This window comes from Solanum verrucosum, unplaced genomic scaffold, assembly GCF_900185275.1.
Source record: "Solanum verrucosum unplaced genomic scaffold, falcon-dt-bn FXZP01000209.1, whole genome shotgun sequence".
NCBI lineage: Eukaryota > Viridiplantae > Streptophyta > Magnoliopsida > Solanales > Solanaceae > Solanum > Solanum verrucosum.
In genome coordinates, this window is record NW_026020702.1 from 12,984 (window position 1) to 37,198 (window position 24,215).

At 34.1% G+C, this 24,215-nt stretch overlaps 1 pseudogene; it reads left to right on the forward strand.

Moving 5' to 3' along the window:
* Positions 1 to 8,728: 8,728 nt before the first annotated feature.
* LOC125812388 (uncharacterized) lies at positions 8,729 to 10,709 on the forward strand (annotated as a pseudogene).
* The last annotated feature ends 13,506 nt before the right edge of the window (positions 10,710 to 24,215 follow it).

The window sequence follows — 24,215 nt, forward strand, 5'->3', positions numbered from 1 at the left end:
TCTTCTATAGACCCTCTTATCCACAATAGAATCACCAACAGGAGTAGAGACATAAAAGGGATCTAATAACACTTCAGGAAGAACATCAAACCTCATAGCCACATATGGTGTCACAACAAACAAATTAGCACCGGGATCAAGTAAAGCATACATATCAACTTTAAAAACTTTAAACATACTGGTAACTACATTCGGAGAACCCACTTCTTCCCCTTGAGTCTGAAGTGCATGAAAGCGGATTTTCTTGGGAGCATTGGAACCCGAACCACTAGGAGTAGCTTGCTTGCCTTCTCTCCCCTTAGCCGTGAACATTGAGCAATCCCTCATTTTGTGACCACTATTTCCACAACTAAAGCACCCATCCGTGTTGGCTAGACATTTACCATCATGCTTCTTCCCACACTTAGAACAAGTAGACCTAGCCAATCAAGATCCACCACCATTCCCTCCTTGAGGCTTAGGGATAGACACCTTATCTTTGTTAAACTTAGGAGGAGCATTGGAGGAACCTTGACCGAAAAACCCGTGTTGAAACTTAGGACAGCCATGTCCATCGGACCTTGCATTAGAGAAATTACCATCACCAGTATTAGCCCTTTTTACCTCCCTAAAACCTTCCTTGAGTTTCTCCTCTTCAATTTATTGTGCGTGCACCATGAGATGAGATATGTCTATTTCACCAATAACCATGGGGGTACGACACTCTTTACCCACCATTTCATCCTCATAAAGTCACTCACTCTCAAAGTCGTCGTACCCAGATTTGGGTTCACGGGGACTACCACCTCTCTATTGGCTTGGACCGTCACGACTCGAGCCAACACTTGTAAAGCTGATCTAAACTTTGCATTCGTAACTTTTTCGTCCAAAGGATGAACCGGAGCATGAGGAGGATCTTGGTGATGAGCTTTTTGTTCCACATTCTCCCTCACATTCCTTCTAGCATAAGCTCTCCTCGTAGACATATCCTAAAGAACATAAGGTAAGGATTGGGAAAGAGATTTAATAGAGTAAAACTCTTTGGCACGACTTTAGAGTAATGAAAGAAGTGGAGTTTCCTAATCATCTTGTAGCCTCTCATTCATACATGTGTGTGCTTCATATTAATCGACAAGACTCTACTAGACATGGCTAATGAGACATCCTAGGATCATTCTAAACCTTGTGCTCTGTTACCAAGTTTGTCACGACCAAAGGGTGCCCTCTAGATGTAACATGGCGTATAGAACCCCGAAGAACTCCATACAAGTCACGTAGCTATCATAACATAAGAAATAGAAGCAATAAGAATCAAACAATATTCCAAGTCCAAAGCATTTTATAAAACGAAAAGCGAAAGTCTAAACTCGTGTCTCATCATAGCCATCTAATACAATAGAATGAAAATGGGCCTAGTCCATACATCATGTCGAAAAAGGAAACACAAGAAAGAAACTAAAATAATGAAATTCGTCCACGAACCATGAGAAATCACCAAGCTCAGGAAAGAATCAAAGTCCAAGCTCTAGCCACAATATTGGAACCTTGTTTGTCGGACCCTACATTTTGGAAAAGTGTAGGCAAGAGTATGCGTAAGTACAAAAATTCACTAAGAATGATGGCTATGCATAAAAACATTTAAAGCATGCTTAAGAGGGACATTTCATTTCAAGACATGCAATCGGCCAAGTAAAACATGATATAAGAAGGTTAGAAAGCATAAACCATAACATCATGGTCAATGGTAGCCAAATAATCTTTAAATCTTTGAAAACATATGAGATACTCCTTTAGTAACCTTAGTTCACGTTTAGTCTTGTTGTTGGAAATTTAGCCTTAACTGACATAGAGACCATGTGAGCTATAACATGATCCCTAGTTGTCTCCCACACGGAAAAGGGTTGTTCTACTTGCCTAAGGTAGAACAATATCCATCTTCATCCCATTCCACCAATAGATCTCCCGCAAATAATGGTACATCTTTGTGGCTTCCGGGTGAATGGAATACTGAGAACTATGGGCTTCTGACAATATTTGTTCCCTCAAGTCATCAACATTAGGAACACATAAACAACCTTGATATGTAGGTACATCATCTCCCCCTTGGGAGAAAGCCTCTACGTACTTCCTAAACACCACTTCTTTCAACTCAACTAAAGTCAGATCAAGACATTGCTTGGCTTTCACATCTGTCATAAAAGATGATTCTCAACCATTGTTAACCATAACATCACCCCTGGTAGATTCTACTAACTGAACTCCCAACCAGGCCAATCTATGAACATCTCGAACCAACTCTTTTCTATCATCCTCAGTATGAGCAACACTACCTATAGACACTACAAGAAACAACACTTATTGTGACGATATTTAGTGGCGACTCTGATTTTTGCTACAGAAGCTACATGTTCAGTGGCAACAATTGTTGTCGCTCCTGAACATTTATCTTTAGAGGTGACTTATTTTGTGTCGCCACTAATAATTGTCACTAAATCTAAAATTATACTCCCGCTGAAATGAAAATTTTTCGCTCCAAATATTTAGCAGCATCTTATTAAACGTCGCCTCTAAATATAATTTTGTAGCGATCAGGTCGTCTCTAATATTAATTTAAAAGAAAAAATAAATAAAATAAAATGAAGGTTCTAATTAAAATAAAAATAAAGGGTCATTTGTTCCTCTTTGCTCAAGCTAAAATAAGCAAATATTCCTCTTAGCTCAAATGGGTTTTCTATAGCAAAAGGGAAGAAGAAAAACGTATCTCTGCTCAAATCTTGGAAAAGGAAGGAAGAAAAACTCATTCCTCTTTGCTCAAATCTGGGAAAAGGAGGAAGAAAAAGATCTTTCCTCTTTGCTCAAATCTGTGAAAAGGGAGGAAGAAGTAGTGTCTGTTGGTTTAATATTTCCTCAAATCTATTGGAATAGGGTTTTTTTTGCTGAATATTCTTCAATTTTTCACTAATAGGGTTCTCTAAAGTATATATTACATCAGGTATGTGCTCAAATCCCGTTCTTGGTATTTGTATTTTTGATTTCACATATAATTTCTTTAACCCAGTTGAAATTATGTAGGAATAGGGTTCTCTAAAGTTGAAGGAGGAAGGGAAAAAGTTCCTAATTTGAAAATCAGTGTGAGAGTGTCTCGTTCAATTGAACTTGTTCTTTGTTTGAAGTTTTGAAGGTACGATTCATGTCTATCCATATTTAAATATTTTTTATTTTGTTTTCTCGATCTTGAAAGTCATGTCTGAGTAATCACTTTCTTTGGGTAAGCTGGAAGTTTATTTTTGATATTGTTATTGTGATTGTCTGTTTAAAATAGATTGGATACCTTAAGTTCAATGGTTTATACAAGGAAAAGAGTTTCTTTTCAGTTAAAATTACCTCAGGTTTAAATAAGTGATTTAATAATTCAGTTTCAGTATTCTATTGGGTTTCTACTGTGAAAGTTAAGTAAATTTCTTCTATCCAAATCAACCATAGTCACTGAAAGCATAAAGTCTTGTGTGTTTGTTGGAAATTTAAAACATGGTACAGTCAAACTTTGAGATGGTAAAAGCCTTTCTTCCTATATAGGTACGGTAAGAAGGTAAATGCCTCTCAAAAGGCAGGTTTATGGAAACAGACTTTCAAAAGAACAAACATGTAATGCTAATGTGACTGCTACTATTGTGTATGGTTGTGGCCATTTATGATGGAAAATATAATTGCGGTTAATGCTTGAAAAGTGTGATGTAAAACATTGAGGGGATAACATCTGAAGTTAGAGAACAAGAAATTCCTTTTCCATTTTGCCTTTTAATTTGTTGACTTCCAAGAAAGCTATTATTCCAAGCACTTCATTGGAATTCTTTCATTTTGTAATGTCAAATAATCTTCTAAAGAAGCTGCTTAAAGCTAATGTTATTTACCATAATTGGTTTCTAAATTACACACTTTCTTACAATCCATTTTTATGAAGAAAAAATGAATCTGTTAGTGATTCAATAGTAGTTGTCATCTGGGAAACAACTCATTTTACTTGAGACATTTTGAAACCTATTTCTTTGTATGTACTCTGATTCGTTACACGATGTTTAATGAATCCTCTAAACTTGATTAAAGATTCTATTTGCTATGAATTGTGAATTATGTTTTAAATAGTATGAACATGATTCAAAGTAAAAGTAGTGTCTCATTTAGCTGCGATTTGTGTACATGTAAATATCTCATATCGATTGGTGATTTATGTATGTGTTTTCTGTTATAGTTCCATTGAGCTTGGAGATTCTAACAATTATGGTGTGGTGACCATTTGGTAGTTTGTTGGACAAGTGAATTAGTAGTTTTGCTAATAGTGCTAAGAACCCCTGTAACGTTAAAGCTTCTGGCAACATTATATCTAGTACTAGTACTATTAATCCTAGTATTAGTAGATCTGTAGCCACCTGATTGTATTGATTCATTATATATATATAAACCATCTCCTTTTACCAGAAAAAAAGTTTGTTGGCCAAAAATCTGCTCCTAGAATGGATTGAAATTATATGATAGAAGTAGATTATTGACAGTCCAAATCTATAATGTAAAATCTGTAAAATAAACATTACATTTTCTTTTAATCTACCACAAAATACTTACTCTAATTATACAAAAATCGTTTGTTTGACTTGTTAAAGAATTGACACCTTTCTTGGAGAATGGAGTACTTACATTTTTTTTATACAGTGATTTATTTACTACACTTTGTGCATTTCTTTCTAGTTAGTTGATCCTCACTTCTCTTTGTTTAATTCTATTTATCTGGGCTTCTCTGTCCATTGCTTATCATTGTAAAAAAAAAAATTAATGAATTGTTTTCTGTTCAGAATAGGAATGGATAAAAGTTGGTTAAATATTAGGAATAGAGTTGACCAAAGATATAGAGATGGAGTTGAAGGTTTTCTTAATTGGGCATTCAGTCAATCTGCAGTGAATACCATGATTCGTTGTCCTTGTAGAGGATGTATGAACACCGTGTTCAAGCTAAGAATTGATGTAAGAGGTGACTTATTGAAAAAGGGCTTTTGGGATTCTTATAAAGTTTGGGAGTTGCATGGAGAAGTATTAGTTAGAGTTGAAAACTCTAATGCCGCATGTAGTGCTGAAGTAGAAGCTGATGACATTGAAGAGGATGGCATTTTTGAAATGATTCATGACGCTTGTGGATATATGGGGAATAATATTAATTCGTCTAAGGAAAATGAAGAACCAAATATGCATGCAGCAAAGTTCTACAAATTGTTGGAAGACGCTCAGATAGAACTTTATCCTGGTTGAACAAAAGTCTCAAAGTTATCTTTTGTTATTAAATTACTTCACTTGAAGTGCCTCAACCATTAGAGCAACAAATCGATGGATGAGTTATTAAGCTTCTCTAAAGAAGTTCTTCCCGAGGGATCATTATTACCTAGTTCTTTTTATGAAGCTAAGAAAATTCTTCCTGACCTAGGCTTGGGGTATACAAAAATAGATGCATGTCAGAATGATTGTATTTTATATTGGTGTGATTACGTCAATGCCCAATCATGTCCAAAGTGTGGAATGTCTAGATGGAAATCACTAGAAAACAAAGGCAAGAAAGTAGCTCATAAAGTATTGCGCTATTTTCCAATCAAACCAAGGCTTCAAAGATTATACATGGCAAAAGAGACATCAAAGAAGATGAGGTGGCATAAGGAGGAAAATATTGATGACGGTGTCTTGCGTCATCCATCAGACTCAATAGAATGGAAATCATTTGATGAGCGTTATCCTTCTTTTTCATCTGAGTTAAGAAATGTTCGATTAGGTTTAGCAAGTGATGGGTTCCAACCTTTTGGAAATATGAGTTCAAATCATAGTATTTGGCCTGTTGTTCTAGTTACATATAATTTGCCACCATGGGATTGCATGAAAGATTCATATTTCATGATGCCACTTCTTATTCTAGGTCCTAAATCTCCAAGCAATGATATTGATGTATACTTACAACCCATGATTGAAAAGTTGAAAGAATTATGGGATGGGGTGGAGACTTATGATACACACACAAAATCTAATTTTCTTATGTGTGTGGCTCTCATGTGGACGATTAATGACTTTCCCGCATATGGAAACCTTTCAGGATGGTCACCCAAAGGCAAGCTTGCATGCCCTTGTTGCCATAAAGACACACAATCGATTTCCTTGCGCAATAAGATGTTCTATATGAGTCATCGTCGCTTCCTTCCTATGAACCATCCATGGCATAAAAATAGGGTGTTATTTGATGGGAAAGTTGAAATGGGGGTTGCACCTAGCCCTTTAACAGGTGATGAAGCACTTATGCAGATACAAGAGTTAGGGAATGTGAGTTTTGGTAAAGGGAAAAAGCGAAAGCGTAATGCTTCTAACAATGCTTATAATTGGAGGAAGAAAAGTATCTTTTTTCAATTGCCTTATTGGAAGAGTCTTAAGTTAAGACATAACCTTGATGTGATGCACATAGAAAGAAATGTCTCCGACAATATTTTATCGACCGTGATGAGTATGGTTTGAAAGACAAAGGACACATTGAAAAGTCTATATGATTTGGTAGACCTTGGAATTAGGCAAGGATTGCATCCAATTGAGGATGGGGATACTATTTTATTGCCGGCTGCTTGCTATGCATTGTCTTCTCAAGAGAAGTTGAAGTTATGTGAATTCTTGGCTAATTTAAAGGTTCCAGATGCCTTTTCGTCAAATATTTCAAGGTGTGTGAACGTACTTGAGAAAAAGATACATACCAATAGCTATACGTGGTTTGTTGCCTAAGGAAGTGTGTGAACCAATTATAGCCTTAGGCAAATTTTTCAAGAATTTATACTCTAAGTGTCTGACCATTGAAGATCTTGATATCTTAGAGGCTGAAATTCCTATCATATTGTGCAAACTTCAAACGGTTTTTCCCCCGGCATTTTTTGATGTCATGATTCATTTGCCAATACACTTGGCAAGTGAGGGAAAACTTGGTGGACCAGTTCAATATCGAGATATGTACCCTATTGAGAGGTAACATATAATTTATAATTTGAATTCCAATGTATTTAAAATGTAATATTCTATAATTATATTAATAAGAAATCTAAATATAGGTATTTGCGAATACTTAAGTCAGATGTTCGCAACCCACGTTGTCCAGAAGGCTCAATTGTTCATGGTCATATGGCAAGGGAAAACCTTACGTTTGGCTCAATATATTTAAAAAATATTTCAACCAAGTTCAATAAACCAACAAGAAATGATGATGGATTTGAATCAAATGGTGAGATGTCTATCTTTAAAAAAAGTGGGCAAACAAAAGGGGCTTCAGATGGAATTAGACTACATCATGATGAGTTCAACCAAGCATGTATGTATGTTCTCCAAAATTGTGAAGAGGTTTCACCATTCATGGAGTAAGTATTTTTTTAATTCAAATATAATTTCATATTGAGATAGTTTAATTAATCTTTACTAACACAAAATGTAGAGAATACATGAGAGAAATGGAAATACAAGGTGCAACGAGACCTCAAGGGATACATAATAACAAATTTATTGAGTGGTTTCGTGCACGTGAAAGTGTTTACTTCAACAACGCTTTACTATTAGTGTTGACATTTCATTATAAACAAGTCTTATTGATTTTTGTAGATATTTGTACTAGTTGCACAAGGACGTGCAACTGATGAGATCATAAGCTTAGATGTCAGTCCTGAACCATTGGTGCATCAATATTTGATATTTATGGTGAATGGATTTAGGTTTCAAACAAAAGAGCTTGTGAGAAAAACGCAGAACAGTGGAGTTCTTGTGAGAGGAGATGATGCAGACTCTAATAAGGAGTATTATGGTGTATTGGAGGACATTTATGAGTTGCGTTATGTGAGAAATCGAAAAGTTTATCTATTCAAGTGTCATTGGTGGGATGCGGCATGCCTAGGAAGACGATATAAGATTGACCAATATGGTTTTACAAGTGTAAATACTCATTGTGCTTTGAATACAAATGAGCCATTTGTGTTGGCATCTCAGTCTGAACAAGTTTTCTACTTGAATGACATGATCGATAAAGATTGGCTTGTTGTTGTAAAGACAAATCCTCGGGACCTTTTTAATATGCCTGATGTTGAAGAAGAAGAATTAATAAATGACGAAGTTTATCAACAAGAGGAAGTCGAATGTAATATTTTGAATACCAATGATCATGAAACTAATATTGAGGTGTCTTTACATAGAGATGATATTGAACCAGAAACTGTTTTGCGTACTAATGATCAAGAAAATGAGGAAGATGATTTTATTAATGACCATCATACAGATGAATCCGAGGATGAAGAAAGTGAATAAGAGTCACTTGCTGATAATGAAGGAGAGGACAGTGATACATCTTTCTGAAGATTGAGAAACAAAGACGGTTCATATAGATGTCTACATGTTTTTTGGAAGTTCTTTGTATTTTGTTCTTTTGAGACTAAGATGAAATTAATTCATAACGCTTGTGGCTTTAGCTTTATAAATTGATATTTGTTTTTAGTAGAATCAGTAAGTTACATTTTCACCAATTAAGCAGCAGTTGTCAGCAAAATGTCCCACATTTCTTAAATTTATGGATTGATATTTTATTTGGCTATCAGTGAATTACTTTATTTTACGAATTGATATTTTATTTGGTTTGTAGACATATTCTTAATCATCTTTAATTTCTTATTTTGATACTTGTGATTTTTATTTTATGTTGCAGGAAATGAAAGGAACTGGACGAGGTAAATTTGGAAGAGGCGGTGTAAAAAGTGGACGTGGCAATTCTCGAGGACGTGAAAGTTTTGGAACTACGTCTCAACCACAACTACAACCAATAAGAGTTACCGAAATATCATTAGAAGCAGAACAATCATCTAACCCAAATCAAGGATCTCTACAGATAGGCCAAACATCAAGTCACCCTCTCCCAAGAACATCTGTAGAGACACAATCATCCAGAAATCTTGAAGAAAGCACACTCCCCTCTCCAGAGGTTGAAACTGGAACATGTTAGTTCACCTCCCTTCTTAGTAGGAAACGACTGACTAGTGTTCTACCGATTGTTGTTAGAGGATACCTGTTGGGGTTTTAGTTTGTTGTTGTTCAACTATTATTTTTATATAAAAGAAAGTATGTTGGTTAAGTGGCAGAATACTAGTATATTTTGGTTTTGCATTAATAGTATTATACAAGAACTATTTGATATTATGTTCTTTGAGCTTTTATTTGCTTTGTAGTTTCTCGCGTCAATAGAAAGAGAGGAAGAGGAAAATATAAATCTAAAACTGTTGATATTAAAATCAAGTATGGAAGAAAAATCAAAGTAATTATTCCAAATGACATTGATAGAGCTGTGGGTTCTGGGGCTAGAGATATTGTTAATTACTCAGGCTTGATCATGAGGAGCAGTATCTCGTTCCGAGATGGAAATTGGCAAAAGATTATTTTAAAACATGGAGAAGCAATGTGGTATAAGGTCAAGGTAATAAATCACTTTTAATTTTGTATTGCCTTTAGATTACCTGATTTATCAAACTTATTATTACAATGTGTTTAGGACAAATTTGAAGTTTGCGATGGACTGAGAGAGCATAAGTTACAAGGCTTTGTGATAAGCACTATGCAAAGACTCTTTAGAGCTTGGAAAGCTCGATTGCATAACTGTTACTACGCCTATAGTACCGATGATGACAAATTGTCGCATCGTCCTGAGGATGTTGAGTTGGAGGATTGGAAATACCTAGTTAAGTATTTTGGTAGTGAAAAATTCAAGGTAACTTACTTATGCTTCTATGAATAGACTATACTCTTTTAGTAGCACATTAGGATAAATATTTTCTGATCTCCTGACTTGGTGCAGGTTGTCAGTGAGAGAAACAGAAAAAATAGAGAAAAACAAATAACTAAGCATTCTTGTGGTACAAGATCATTTGTAGAAGTAGAGGAATCTACGGTGAAAATATATTTCATATACTTCTTTGCTACCTATATACATCTTCTCATATATATTTTTTTCTTATTAAACTATATTATAGAGAAACCCTGAATCGGGAGAAAAAGACACACCAGATAAAATTTGGGAGATTCAACACACACGTAAAAATACTAATGGAGAACGTGAATGGTTGGATCCACAATCACAACAGATTCATGTAATTCCCTAAAATAATTGCCTTGTTATCTTTTTGACCTACTACAAGTTACTTCCAATATGTAAGTTATGTTTTTGTGTAAATGGTTGCGTATTATTGTAGGGTCAGCTCCAACAACTTGTTGTTGAACAACAATCTGAAGAGATCGAGCATCGCATGACTAGGGATGATATCTTATCTTCAGTTCTTGGTGAGAGATCAGGCTATGTTCGGGGGAAAGGATACGGAAAGAAACCTCCTAAAAAGAATCAAATACAGCAAGCAGACATAGAGGCTAGTGTGTCTTCAGCTATGGAAAGTATGCGTCAAGAGATGCAAGCTGATATGGATCTAAAGTTACAAGAAGAACGAGAGCAAATGACTGCTGATTTAAAAAGAAATATGGAATAAGATTTGCAAAAAAAATTGGAAGAGGAGCGTGAACACATGAAAGGCAAAGTGGACAAGATGTTTCAAGAACAAATGGTCGCTATCATGACTAGAATGCAACAGGTACTTTCTCTTGCTCCTGAACAATTCTTCTCCTTTCATTGTCTTTTCTTCTTGCCGTAAAATCTCAAATGTTATTTAAAGATCTTATTTGCCTCTCAGTGAAGGCATTTTCTACCACATATCAAGAAAGAGTATGTGGCATTTGTTTGTTTTTTCAAGATTTTGATATTAGGAAGTTGTTAGCTCTGTTTATTGACTTCCCTTATGTGTAGGTTCTTTGTGTTTAGCGTGAAATGCCTCAGTTATCAAAGGTTTTAGTTGTGGGTGGATTGGTTTTTCTTTTTAAAAGTCTAAGATAAATATTTGTTTAATTGTGAAAAAGTATTATGTCTTCTAGTCTATCTCGTGTATGCATGAAAAAGTATTATGAAGCTTTTCATAAGTTGTCTTGTAATGTGAGTAAATGTTTCTTGTTCTGCCTCTGCTATTAATATTAGAAAAGATTGTGTCATGTTACTTAAGTGACTAACTTGGAATCAATTTTGCCTCTTGACATATTCTTGTTTCCTTCTGTGTGTTTACTCTTTTTTAACACAATATGAACAAATGTAACTGGATTTCTGTCACTATTATAATATAACACTATTATTACTGGATCTCTAAGTCATCACTAGAATTAGAAATTTAATTTGTGATGGATGTAGCACTTAAGAGAACAAATGAGATTCTCTTACTGTGGTAGATTATTTAATGTCCATATCATGTATAGTTTTGATTGTTGATTTAAATAGAGGATTTGCTTGTTGTGTTGCAATTAAAATTTTTGGTGTGGGTTTTCGAATGACAACAACTGCCAGTATCTTATTATATATTTTCATACACAAAAAAATAAAGTATTGAAACTATGATGGTGTTGATTTTAAAGTCTTATGTTACTCTTGTTATTATTAGCATTTGATTGTGGGAATTAGAAAGTGATTGTGTGTTTTTTTAATTTCAGGGACAAGGTTCTTAAACAATGGGGCACGATCAAGAAGTAGTTTTAAGGCGTGCAATGAAAGTTTTTACTTTTTGGCCATATGTATATGGATACAACGATAAATGAACTACTAGCGTGTTATTATATATATATATATATATATTATAATGTATAGTTGAATTTCTAGTACTGGGAGTATTTGTAATATTTAACTCGAAAATGCCTTTTGTATTAATTTTGTGAAATACAAATAGATGTTTTTAATAGCTATATATATGTATTGATTTTAGAGAATTTAATTCATAACATTAAATATTGTTCTTCAGTGATGAGATGAATGTTGCCACAAGTGCTATAGTAATTTTAGTGGTGATTTTTACATACTACTAAAAATCACTTTTTGCATTGACATAAAAGTTGCCACTGATAATTAGTTTATTTTGTGGCGGAAAAAGTCGCTACTAATTAATAGTGTGTAGCAGCGAGATGAAAGGTGATAGTAATAGTTAATCGTTTTTTGCAACGGTAGAAGTCGCTACTGATATTAATGTTTAGTAGCGACAAAGGTTGCCACAAAAAGTTTATATGTTTTTGTGGCAACAATCTCGCCACTAAAGGGCTTGTTTTTAGTGGCGACTTGACAAATAGTCGTGTTGCGATTTTAATTTTGTGGCATATTTGTTAACAAATTGTGACGGATTATGTCGCCACATATGAGTGTTTTTTGTGGCGACACCCTTTTGTCGCCCCAAATAACTTTTAGTTATGGAATTACTACCAACGGAGAGTAAGTCGCCACAATAAACTTTTAGTGGCAACATTTGGAGTTTTTGTGGCGACTTCTACCGCCACAAAAAGGCAGATTTCTTGTAGTGAGATAACCTACTAAGAGCATCCGCCACCACATTTTCCTTACCAAGGTGATAGAAAACACTCCTATCATAATCTTTCAATAACTCAAGCCACCTTCTTTAGCGATGATTTAGATCCTTTTGGTTAAACAGATATTGCAAACTCTTCTGGTTTGAAAACACATCAACATGAACCCCATACAAACAATCCCTCCAAATCTTTAAGGCAAAAACAACCACCACTAATTCAAGGTTATGGGTACAATAATTCTTTCATGAATCTTAAGTTGCCTTGAAGCATAGGCAATAAATTTCCCATTTTGTATAAGTAGGCATCCTAACCCAATTCTTCAGGCATCACAACAAACCACAAAACAATATGTTCCTTCCGGTAAAGTCAACACTGGAGTAGAGGTAAGTCTATCGTTCAATTCTTCAAAACTCTTTTCACAAGCTTCAGACCATGTGAAGTTAGCTTTCTTTTGAGTTAATGTTGTGAATCGAGAGGCAATCATAGAAAACCCCTCAATAAACCTTCTATAGTAACCAGCCAAACCCAAGGAGCTTCTAATATCCGAAGAGGATAAAGGTGTAGGCCCACTCTTACCCATATCTGTCTTAATAGGATCTACCTCAATACCCATACTTGAGACAATATGATCCAGTAAACTGACATACCTTAGCCAAAACTCGCATTTGCTAAACTTTGCAAAGAGTTGTCGTTCCTTATGGATTTGCAACACAATCCTCAAATGATTGATGTGATCATCCTCACTTCTCGAATAAATCAATATATCATCAATGAACAAAATTACGAACATATCAAGGTAGTGTCTAAACACCCTATTCATCAAATCCAAAAATGCCGACGGAGCATTAGGTAAATCAAAGGACATAACCAAGAACTCAAAATGACCATATCGGGTTCTAAAATCATTTTTGGAACATCTTCTTCTTTCACTCTCAATTTGTGATAACCCAACTGTAGGTCAATCTTAGAAAAGCATCTCGCTCATTGTAGTTGGTCAAACAAGTCATCTATCTTTGGAAGAGGATACTTATTCTTAACCGCAACCTTATTCAATTGTCGGTAGTCTATACACATTCGAAGAGAACCATTTTTCTTCTTAACAAACAAAAATGGAGCATCCCATGGGGATATACTTGGTCGGATGAAACCCTTAGGCATATAATTTCCCCCCTTCCATTATAGGATAGGCTTATTTGGAAACTCAAATTTGACTACATAAGTTCTACAATCAATAGAAGCATAACAAGACTGTAGTCAATTCGTACCAAGGATAACATCAAAATCTAGCATATGAAGCTCTACCAAATCAACAAGAGTAACTCTATGAGATTAGGAGACGAGACATCTTATATAGACCCTCTTAGCCACAATAGAATCACTAATAAGGGTATACACAGAAAAAAGGATCTAACAACACATCTGGGATAACATCAAATCTCATAGCCACATATGGCATCACAAAAGACAAGGTAGCACCGGGATCAAATAAACCGTAAACATCAAGTTGGAAAACTTTCAACATACTGGTAACCACATCAGGAGAACCCTCTTGTTCACCAAAAGTCTAAAGTGTATAGAACCTATTTTTCTTAAGAGGATTTGAACCCAGACTTCTTGGACTGGATGAAGGATAGGGTTGATCCCTACGACGATTATCCTTTTCATTCTTAGCAAATGAAGGACAATTCCTTATTTTGTGGTCCGTTTTGCCACAACCAAAGCAAGCATTTGAACCTGCTAAACATTTTCCCTCGTTCTTTCTTCAACACTTAGCACAAGTAAGCAATAGAGACCTACTACCAGTTCCTCCTTAAGGTTTAGGGTTATACACCCTCTCATTGTTGAATCTTGGAGGAACATTAGAAGAACCTTTCCCGTGAAACCTTTGTCGAAACCTTGAACGACCGCGTCTACCGGACCTTGAGTAGGAAGAGTTACCATCATCAGTTCTTGCCCTCTTCAGTTCCCTAGACTTCTCTTGAAGCTTTTCGTCCTCAATTTTTTGAGCATGAACCATAAGGCGAGAAATATCCATGTCATGGACAAGCATAGCGGTACGACATTCTTTCACAGCCAATTCGGACACTCCCAAAACGAACTTGCTCATTCTAGCCCTAGAGTCAGCCATTTTTTGTTGTTCAACCTTTCTCATGAAAAGTAAATTAATAGTTGATTATACCTTGTCACTAAAAAATTTAATCTTATTTCTTTTACCAATGTATTCCAATCTAGAACTTTTTTACTTCGAAAATACCATTTATTCCATTTTCGTATGACACTCCTTCCTTTTTAGCCTATTCGGAAAAAAATGACAACTTCATGCTTGTGAAAAGGTGAAAGGACAGAGAAGGGTCAAAACTTTTGCGTTCATATCATGACAAATAGATATAAAAGAAAAGAAAGGGAATCATGGGTGTGCAAGGGATGAGTTTGGTGGTAAGGCCTGAGTGAGAGTGGAGAAGTATCGCAAAGGTGTAGCTTCATTACAAATGACATCTCTCTCGGTAGAAGGGTCTTCTTCTCAAAAGACAAAAGTAGAAGAAAACCAAACTATTCTTACTCTATATTTCACTTTTTGATCTTTTGTATTATATAATATTTGTGATAACATATTTTAAATCATATTTTACTATTAGTTAAATCTCTAATATTTGTAAATCTTTTGTAAGTAATATAGCATTTTGAAAATTATACTATTTAATATATACTACTTTCGTCCCAAATTAATAAAATTTTAGTTTTAAAAAAAATTTCATCACTTTAAATGAAATAATTTAAAATTAATATTATTATTCACTATGAAGAATAGATCATTAGACTAGTTCATGCGATCGCGGACCGACAACTGAATAATTACAAGGCAAGGTAGGACATAAGAACTTTCTCTAAATTGATTGGTTGATTTTCCATTTGCACCATTCTTTGAGGGCTTTCCAATAATCTCCTTTATCTGATGCTCTTCCTTGGATATCATGACTTTACAAAAAGAGAAAACAATAAAGAATGTCATAAGTGTGTTAACTTCATTTAGACATATAACATTCGTATCTAGAAATTCACCTATAACATAGAGATTACTTGAAATTATAATTAATTAGACATCAAATAAAGAATTAGAACAGAGCTAAACACAAAATTCAAGAAACTAAAAAGTTACCTAGAATTGTGATAGTGTTTTGCTTGTTAAGATTGTTTGAGTAAATGTTGAGGAGAGTGTGGTACATGTGTTTCATTGACATTTGCATGATTTGCAAAAAGTAACGACCGATAGATGACACTACAACAAATGAGATAATTAGGGTGTGTTTGATGAATGTTTTCCAATTTTTCTATCGTTGGTTGATCAAAATATTTGGAAAATATTTTCTCTGAGAAAACAAGCTTCTTAAAAATGAGGAACATGACTTCCTTAATGGACGTAGGAAAAATAAGTTGCATAAGTAACCTTCCAAGTTTACTGTCTCCTTCCCATTCACTCAACCATCATCCTTGACCATCCCATCCCTCGACATCCAAGAAACCCCACTCCCCATCCCTACCCACCTTTATAACATTTATATAAATGCTTTTAGGATAATATTTTCTTACTTGCCAAACATTGGAAAATAAGTAAGAGACCCACTTATTTTTCAAAAAAAAAAAGATTTTCTAGGAATTTATTTTACGTGGAAAATATTTACATACCATACCAAGCACAATTATGATAAATTTTCCTTCTAGCAACAATATTTATTGTTCCAAAGAAACTCTACATCAATTGAGTTAATTTCATTGAACCCAGATTCACTAAAACCTTTAGCGACATTTATTTGAAGTATTGGTTATAAATAGTCATGTTTATTATTGCTGCTAAGTATAATATAATATAATATAATATAATAATTAATATATTATCGTCGCAAAATAAGTGTCACTAACTCATTTATTTATATGTTCTCTTGAAAAGTAGTAACAATTGAAACAACTGTTGTATGTTTCTTAAAATAATGAAAAGAAATTGTGAATGAAGGGAGAAAGAAATGGATTATATTCATTTCAAAAATTATTTGCATATTACAAAAAAAAAATATTAAATGATAAAAGATTAGATTGGGAAAGGAGTCAAGTGTTTTTCCTTATATTAGGAAATTCATCGTTGTTCCTCATTTGTCCAAGCATCCTTTCTGTGATGTTTATATATATATAGAGAGAAAGAATCGCAACAGAATATTGAGTGCGAGAATGTTCCATTAATTACCACGATATACAAGGTGATTATGAATCATTATAAAAATGGTCAAATATGTAAACACTATTGAGTCTGGAAATGTTTCGTTGCCTCAAAACATATATCTCATATTGAGGCAATATATCATTTTCAAACTCAATAACATTTACATTTTTGGCTAATTCATTGTTATGACATATGATCACTTCCCATATTGAGCTAAATGAACATTTTCAAACTCAATAACAATTACATCTTTTACTTATTCTTTATAATGATGTATCTTGAAGTGACGTTGCAATCTTCATCAATTTATTACTATTCTAGGAGAAGATGGTCAAGGCATTCTCAGATACTGTCTCAATCCAGGAGGAGTTGTAGCATATCTAGTTGGTGCTGGTTTCTTTCAAGATTTACATTTTCAACATTTGCACGAGTGATTTTTCGTAGGAAAAAAATGTGACTAATATGTTTGCGTTCAATATAATACCTTTTGCAATTACTATTTCTTGAGGAATGATTAGCGTTATGAATCAGCCCGAGCTTAATATGAACATGGATGTCACAAATCAATTATTGGGCCAAGAAGAATTAAGAGGACCAAAAGGTCTTTACAAAGGTTGATTTCGGATCCACGCTCAACTAGAAACTAGTTAAAAAGGAGTAGAGGTTATACTATTATGATTATGCTTAGGCAAAGACTATGTTTTTCACCCCAAATTCTCTCTTAATCCTTTTCACAAATTCCTTTCTGTATGAATCTGGCTTATTAGTTTCATTCTCTGTTTGTGTTTATTGTTGTGTTGAGAAAACCGCAATATTCATTTTAGTGTTTGTTACAAGCAGCCGGACTTCTAACCATTGTAGCATGTTTAGATTCAGGTGCGGAAATCACAAACAATGTCCAAGTATTTCTCAAATACATTGCCCTGCTCAGTCGGTCCTTGCTTCTTTCCATATCAACAAGAAAGGCTAGAGCATGAGAGGAAAGTTTTCCAACATAAATAATAGTTGTCATTTTCTGTAGACAAAAACTTCTACTAGTATGTCTACATTTAATATAATATTTTCATTAGTATTAACTTTGAAGATATTTCTAACTAAGCTAGCCATGCTGATAAAACTCCCTTAATGTATAGTAGCTCTGTAATTCAAACTTCAAGTTGTTAAGATATTTCAAGAATTACCTAGATTGGGAACCTTAAGCACTTAACACCTAAAAACATTTATCAAATCACCTCTTCCTTATTTCTCCTACGCTTGAAGAAGGAACCTATAACCAAAGCTTAAAACTTTAGTATAGTAACCTATACTTAAACGAATTAATCCAGCATATACAATAACTGTTATATTTCTTATATATTAAAATACTAAGTAGAAATAATATTAGACATGTTTATAGGGAAGTTCATACCCATCTACTTCCTCAAACAACTATATTTAGTAATGGCCATCATGGTTATTTTGTGATTTCTGTATATTTTTCCTATTTTACACCTTTTCGTAGCTTGAGTAAGGTATTTTTGGTCTTTGGGGGATGGGTGGCGTAGTTCCCAAGGTTTTGGACATGATTTGGTTTAGTTTTTCATTTAGGAAGGTTGTAGAGTTGAAATGGTTGACTAAATTAACATTACCGGAAAATGAGCTCAAAATTGAACTCTAACTGTTTCGTTAGGTTCGAAAGGTAACTTTTGAGTAGGTATGACCATTGATTTCGGTCCTGAGGCATTCGGGTTAAGAGTTGACCTTCGTTAATATTTAGTCAATACGACCTCAGTTTGGCATTTTGATGATTCTATGTGATCTAAAATGTCATTTTTTCAATTGAATAGCATGTTTTGTTTGTTTTCACGAGGTTCTGAATAAATTTCGAGTGTCCGTCTGAAAATTGAGTGTTGAAGGTTTTTTACTGTTTTTTCAGAATATGGTGCCAATGATATCCTTCCCCACATTCATGAGATATTTATTGAGTTTACTACGAAGGAATTTGGTGAGTCATCACAACTGCGTAGGTTGGCTCATAGTGGTGAAGGGTTAAAGGTATGGGTTGTGTCTAATTGAGTTTTGGAATTTGCGTTCGCGAAGGGTTTGTGACATTCATTATAATGGTTTGGGTTGATAGGTTGCAATCGTTAGTCCTGGGCTACGATCATGAAGTGCAATTGTAGCTGCTAGTTTGAGTCTTATAGAGATGTTTAGATATTCGAGTTTGAGCATGTTAGGGTAGCTTAGGGTCGATCCTTTGCATCGCTTTCGATAAGGTCAGTTGATAATGTGTTGAGTACATGTAGATTCATACTCACACTTATTAATTTCTATACCTTTTTACGCAGGTTTGGAGACAAGTACCTCTTATCCGTGATCAATAGTGGTATTACGATAATTTCTCTCAAGCTTTTGATATAGATGTTTGGTTGATTCACATACTTCATTGATCTCATTAATCCTCTAATTTTATGTTGATTTCCTTCCTTTGGATGATTTTGAAACTTATTGAGGCGTGTACTAGTATCTCCAAGTTTAGGATGATTTTGTATGGATTTTCCACATTTCATTAATGTTTTTATAAAAGGAGTTGCTATAGACTTAAATCTTTACCTTTCATATATTTATATTTCATGTTTGTATTGAGTTATTTGTGTTGGCTCACCTTTTTGTATGGTTGAGCTTGGTTTCATCACTTTTTTGATTTCGGGTAATGAAAAGTTGGTATCAAAGCACTAAGTGTACCAGTCTTTCAAGTACAAGCCGAGTCTAGTAGAGTCTTTCAAATCGATGTGAAGAAGTTTTTTTTAATCTATCATAAAGATGTAAGGGTTTTGCTCTAATTTTTTCACCTTATTTGAAGTTTATTTCTTTTTGAAAGAAAGTATTACCATAAATTCTTTAACTTTTATTGAAAGAATAATATTATATTCTTCCATATTTGGTTTCTTCTTTCCTTGGATCAAAAGTTTGGAGATCTATAAATTGATGATCTTCTCATAGCACAACACAAACATCCACAATATAGTCATTTATATAGTTTTGTTTATGTGGGGTTTTTCTCTCAATAGTCTAAATATTTTCTTTTTATTCGTTTTTCATATGTAGGATGATTGCCTAAATCATATAATTATATTATGTCTTTATTATAAACCTTTGTCATCTAATTTATCACCGTCTTGACTTGTATTTGTAAACTTCTGTATGACGCCCTAATCACTTTCGAACCCAAAAGTAGTATCAAAGCACATGGTTCAATGATTGAACAAGAATGAAGACATGCTCAAGTGGTTTCAAATCAATTTGCAACTAATTTGATGATAAAAAGATTTTTGTCTAGCTATATGTGGAGAAGAAGTTTTAAATCATATTTTCAACTTTGTTGTTGCTGTAATTTAAAAACTAAAAACAAAATATTTTAAAACCAGTTTCAACACATATATTTTTCGATGTAAAGATTTTTTTTTTTAATCTATCTTAAAGAGACTATAGGACTTTAGGATAACTTCATTCTTTGTTTCTTATAGTGCATGCTTGATTCCACTGGTTCCAAGTTTCCTTGATTCACTCATTCACATATGATGAGGACGTGTGCTACCATGGCTAGAGTTCAGGTGCCCATTCCAACAAATATGCCTATTGCTTGTGTCATGGCATTCGAGCAAGGCTGAGGTTGAGGTAGGAGCCAAGTTCAAGTTGCATGACTTACTAGGGTGAGAGCACAAGAAGATTCTCGTGTCCCAACTAGAGCAACGTTCCCTAAGGTAGAGTATCAATCAGAGGGTGATTACATTCCACTAAAGGAGGTGGTGCCAACTCAGGCACCGTTCGGGTTTCTTGCTACTCTTGTGCTTCAATAAACTCTGGTCTCAAGTATTTGAATTTCTTAAGGGTATCACTCTGACCGGTAGGTTACCAGGTACTTTGAACTATTCTTAGACAAAGAAAGGAGGATAGACTCCTAATTAAGATCCGGTTCAAGGTTTTTTGGGTCCAGCAAGCTAGCCAGCAACAACAACTTCTAGACTTGATGATATGCCTTAGTCAGGTGTTGGTGATTTTCTTTTTGTCTTGATCTATTATGTCAAATGAGGATCATAAGAGGTTTGAGTGGTTCTGGGAGATCGATCCACTTAAGTTTCATGGTGGACAAGGAGAGGATGATTATGAGTTTCTTGTGAGTTGTCATGATATGTTGCATAATATGGGGTTGGTTGAGTCCCACAGAGTGGAATACACTGTTTTTTCAGATGTGTGGCCTATCTAAGGATTGTTGGCTGTCTGATGTTGATACTAAATCAATAGGTTCATTTCGTGTAGCTTGCAAGAGGAGAGTTGGAGTCTGTTTGAGCGCTTGACTTAGGAGGGTATTTCAAATCGATTCTGGAAAAAGATTACATGTCGTGTGTCATCATGATTTGGTGATAAGCTATATACTTTTTAACAAAGAATTTTCTAGCTAATTCATGTTTTTTGTATAAAAATCATTAATTGACTATTAGCTTTCATAATTTCCCCCATATAATTATTCATTAGTTTTGGCTACTTTTATTGTCCAAATTTATGTTCGTAAATGTTTTTTTGGTACATTGAAAAAGGGAAAATGGAGGAGGAGATTACAAGGTAGGAGTCGAACTCTCACCAACAAATTGAAAGTTCAGTTAGTCAACCAACAGAGTTACTGTCACGACCCAAAACGAGTCGTGAGCGGCACCACACTTAACCTCCTAAGTGGGCGAACCAAGGAACTTAAACCCTAACATATATCAACAATTTAACTCCGAATAACAATAAAATGGGAAGCTCAAAACTTGTTAAATTAACCAATCAAATCAACCTCTAAAGTCTATTACACCTTATCCCCAAAACCTGAAAGTCATCACATCAAGGACATCTAATCTTCAAATACTAAGTCGAAGAGTATTAAAGACACCAAAAGTAAATGAATAAAATAGTTTATGTCTGAAAACTAGGGACATCATGCCATGACCAAGAGAATACAACACGAGCTGGAATGAATAGCTAACCCTAGAACCTGATGTGCTAGTGACTCGCTATAACTGAGAGTGAGTCGAAGTCACTGATACACTCGTTGCACTCCACAAAAAGAAAACAAAGAAAAACACAAGTAGGGCAACATGTACTGAGTAGATATCATCAGCCAACCCAAAATAGAAACTTATATGTAATGAATAATAGTATAAAATCAACTATGACACTTAGCAGGTGGCAAGCAGCAAACACATGAACCAGTGTCAACAACACTAAAGTAAGTACGTAATCAATCAACAATATCAAGATCACAAATGGGGACTCATGCCTCCAAACCAAACTAATTTGGAAATTGAGTTCTTTGAGATTGAGTACATTAAGTTAATTCAATATCTCTTTCCTTTAATGTTACCGTGTCGGAACGTGACACTCCGATCCAATAATACCGTATCGGAACGTGACACTCCAATTCAATTATACTGTGTCGGAATGCGACACTCCGATCCAATAATACCGTGTCGAAACGTGACACTCCGATCCAATTATACCGTGTCGGAACGTGACACTCTGATCCAATTATACCTTGTCGGAATGTGACACTCCGATCCAATAACACTGTGTTGGACGTGACACTCTGATCTACTAATATCATTAATTTATCATTTATTATCACCACTTTTCAATTAATTAACGATATTTCATCAAGCCTTCTTTATTCAAGGCATCACTTCAATAGAGAGGGTTCAAGATTATAAATTCCATGGTATCAGAATTTCAGACCAATCACAAACCACACAACCAAGCTACACAATCACACAATCAAGTACATAGAGAACTTCACAATATCATTCAATGCATATCAATCACTATTAAGAGTCTATCTATCAAATAGAATAAACCATAACTTACCTCCACCTAAGAACTGAAGTCAAGCAAGTTACTTCTCCAATACTTATCCTTTCCTCAATGCCTCCGAACCTTTCCAATCTATCAAATATATATGCATAATTTGTATGTTAACGAGTCTATAAACACTCTTATTATTCTATGTCTAGCCTAGACCCAGAAACTCATCTAATTCTATAATCAATTTCCTAAAGTTCAAACCTATGGATAAGTCTTAATTCCTCCCATTAGTATATCTTTAATGAAATTTAAATAATTCGATACACCTAATATTTAATAACCTATCTCAATATATCAAAACTTGATTTATTAGATGATATCTTACGATCAAACTTCAACCCAACACAGAGGCCGTACCTACAACATCTCATATAGCTTATGATGGAGAATTGAAGGTGATTGTATTCATTAGTAATTCTGATCAAAAGAGGAATTTGGAATTTCCAATAGAAACTACAAGAGGAACGAAGACAAAATTATATGCATGACTTTTCCGATTAGCAATTCATCCTTTCTATCCCTTCTTAACTCAATCATTATTCTAATCAATAGCATCTTTAATTCCTTATACAAAGATTCCCTTAGTTACATTGTCAATCCACTATTTCTGTCCAAAATATATCAACCACAATCGCGTAATTAGTTAGTTACTTTCCATTAAAATATAATATACACACATATATGAATGCAACACCTCAATTCTCTTACCTCTAACATTATAATAATAATATAAATTCTTGCCTAACAGTTTCACCTCCAACACATCCTAACGCTACCTACTATCTATTATCCAATCTTAATTATAAAATAGTTTCTAATTGTTATCTATTCACCAAGCTTTAATTATACAGCCACCAAGAGATAATTATATGTAAACCAAATTGAAAGCGTATATTAGGTTACCTGAATTAACCACTCAAATTAGTAAACCCTAATTATTATATGAAGCTACTTATAAAAGAGATAAAAGTGGTCCACTATTAATTTTAATGTTTGTTTTTAACCACCAACTAAACTAATTTATTAAAACTATCCCATTAGTTTTATAAGTGTAGTTACGAATAGTCCAAAATACCCATTTAAAATCTATCGGAAGAATCTTTTATGCAATAAAAAGCTCTAGTACTCAAAACGACCGAACGGGCCGTTACAGTTACTAAGATTCTCCAAGTAGAAATTCTTTATATTACAATCTGCATTTCTGAAAGATTCTGTAAGATTATTTGTCATCTCTCTTCAAATGCATATTTTACTCTCCTCGATGGTTTCTATCAAGTGTTTATAATTTTCACTAATAGCCATATGAGGGTGAAATTATATATCTGAATTTTTTTAATTATATGTTTGGCAACAAAAAGGTAATCTGATTATTGATATCTTTATTTATGCTATGTTTATGAAGGAAAAAAATCTTTGAATTTATTTAAACAAGAAGCTCAAGAAAGAATAAAGTTAAATTAGGAAAAAAGTGATGATAAATCTAATGATAAAATGGAGAATATTAATGAAGATTTCATAAAAATCCTTGATATGGTGATATCTCACAAGCATTGTTATCTTTTTGAATCTCGACTTCCCACACAAGTAAAGACATTGTTAATCTATATGTTGTGATTTCTTATACTTAAATTTGCACTTTAATTATAAAATAAAACTTTGACAGTTAAAAAGAATA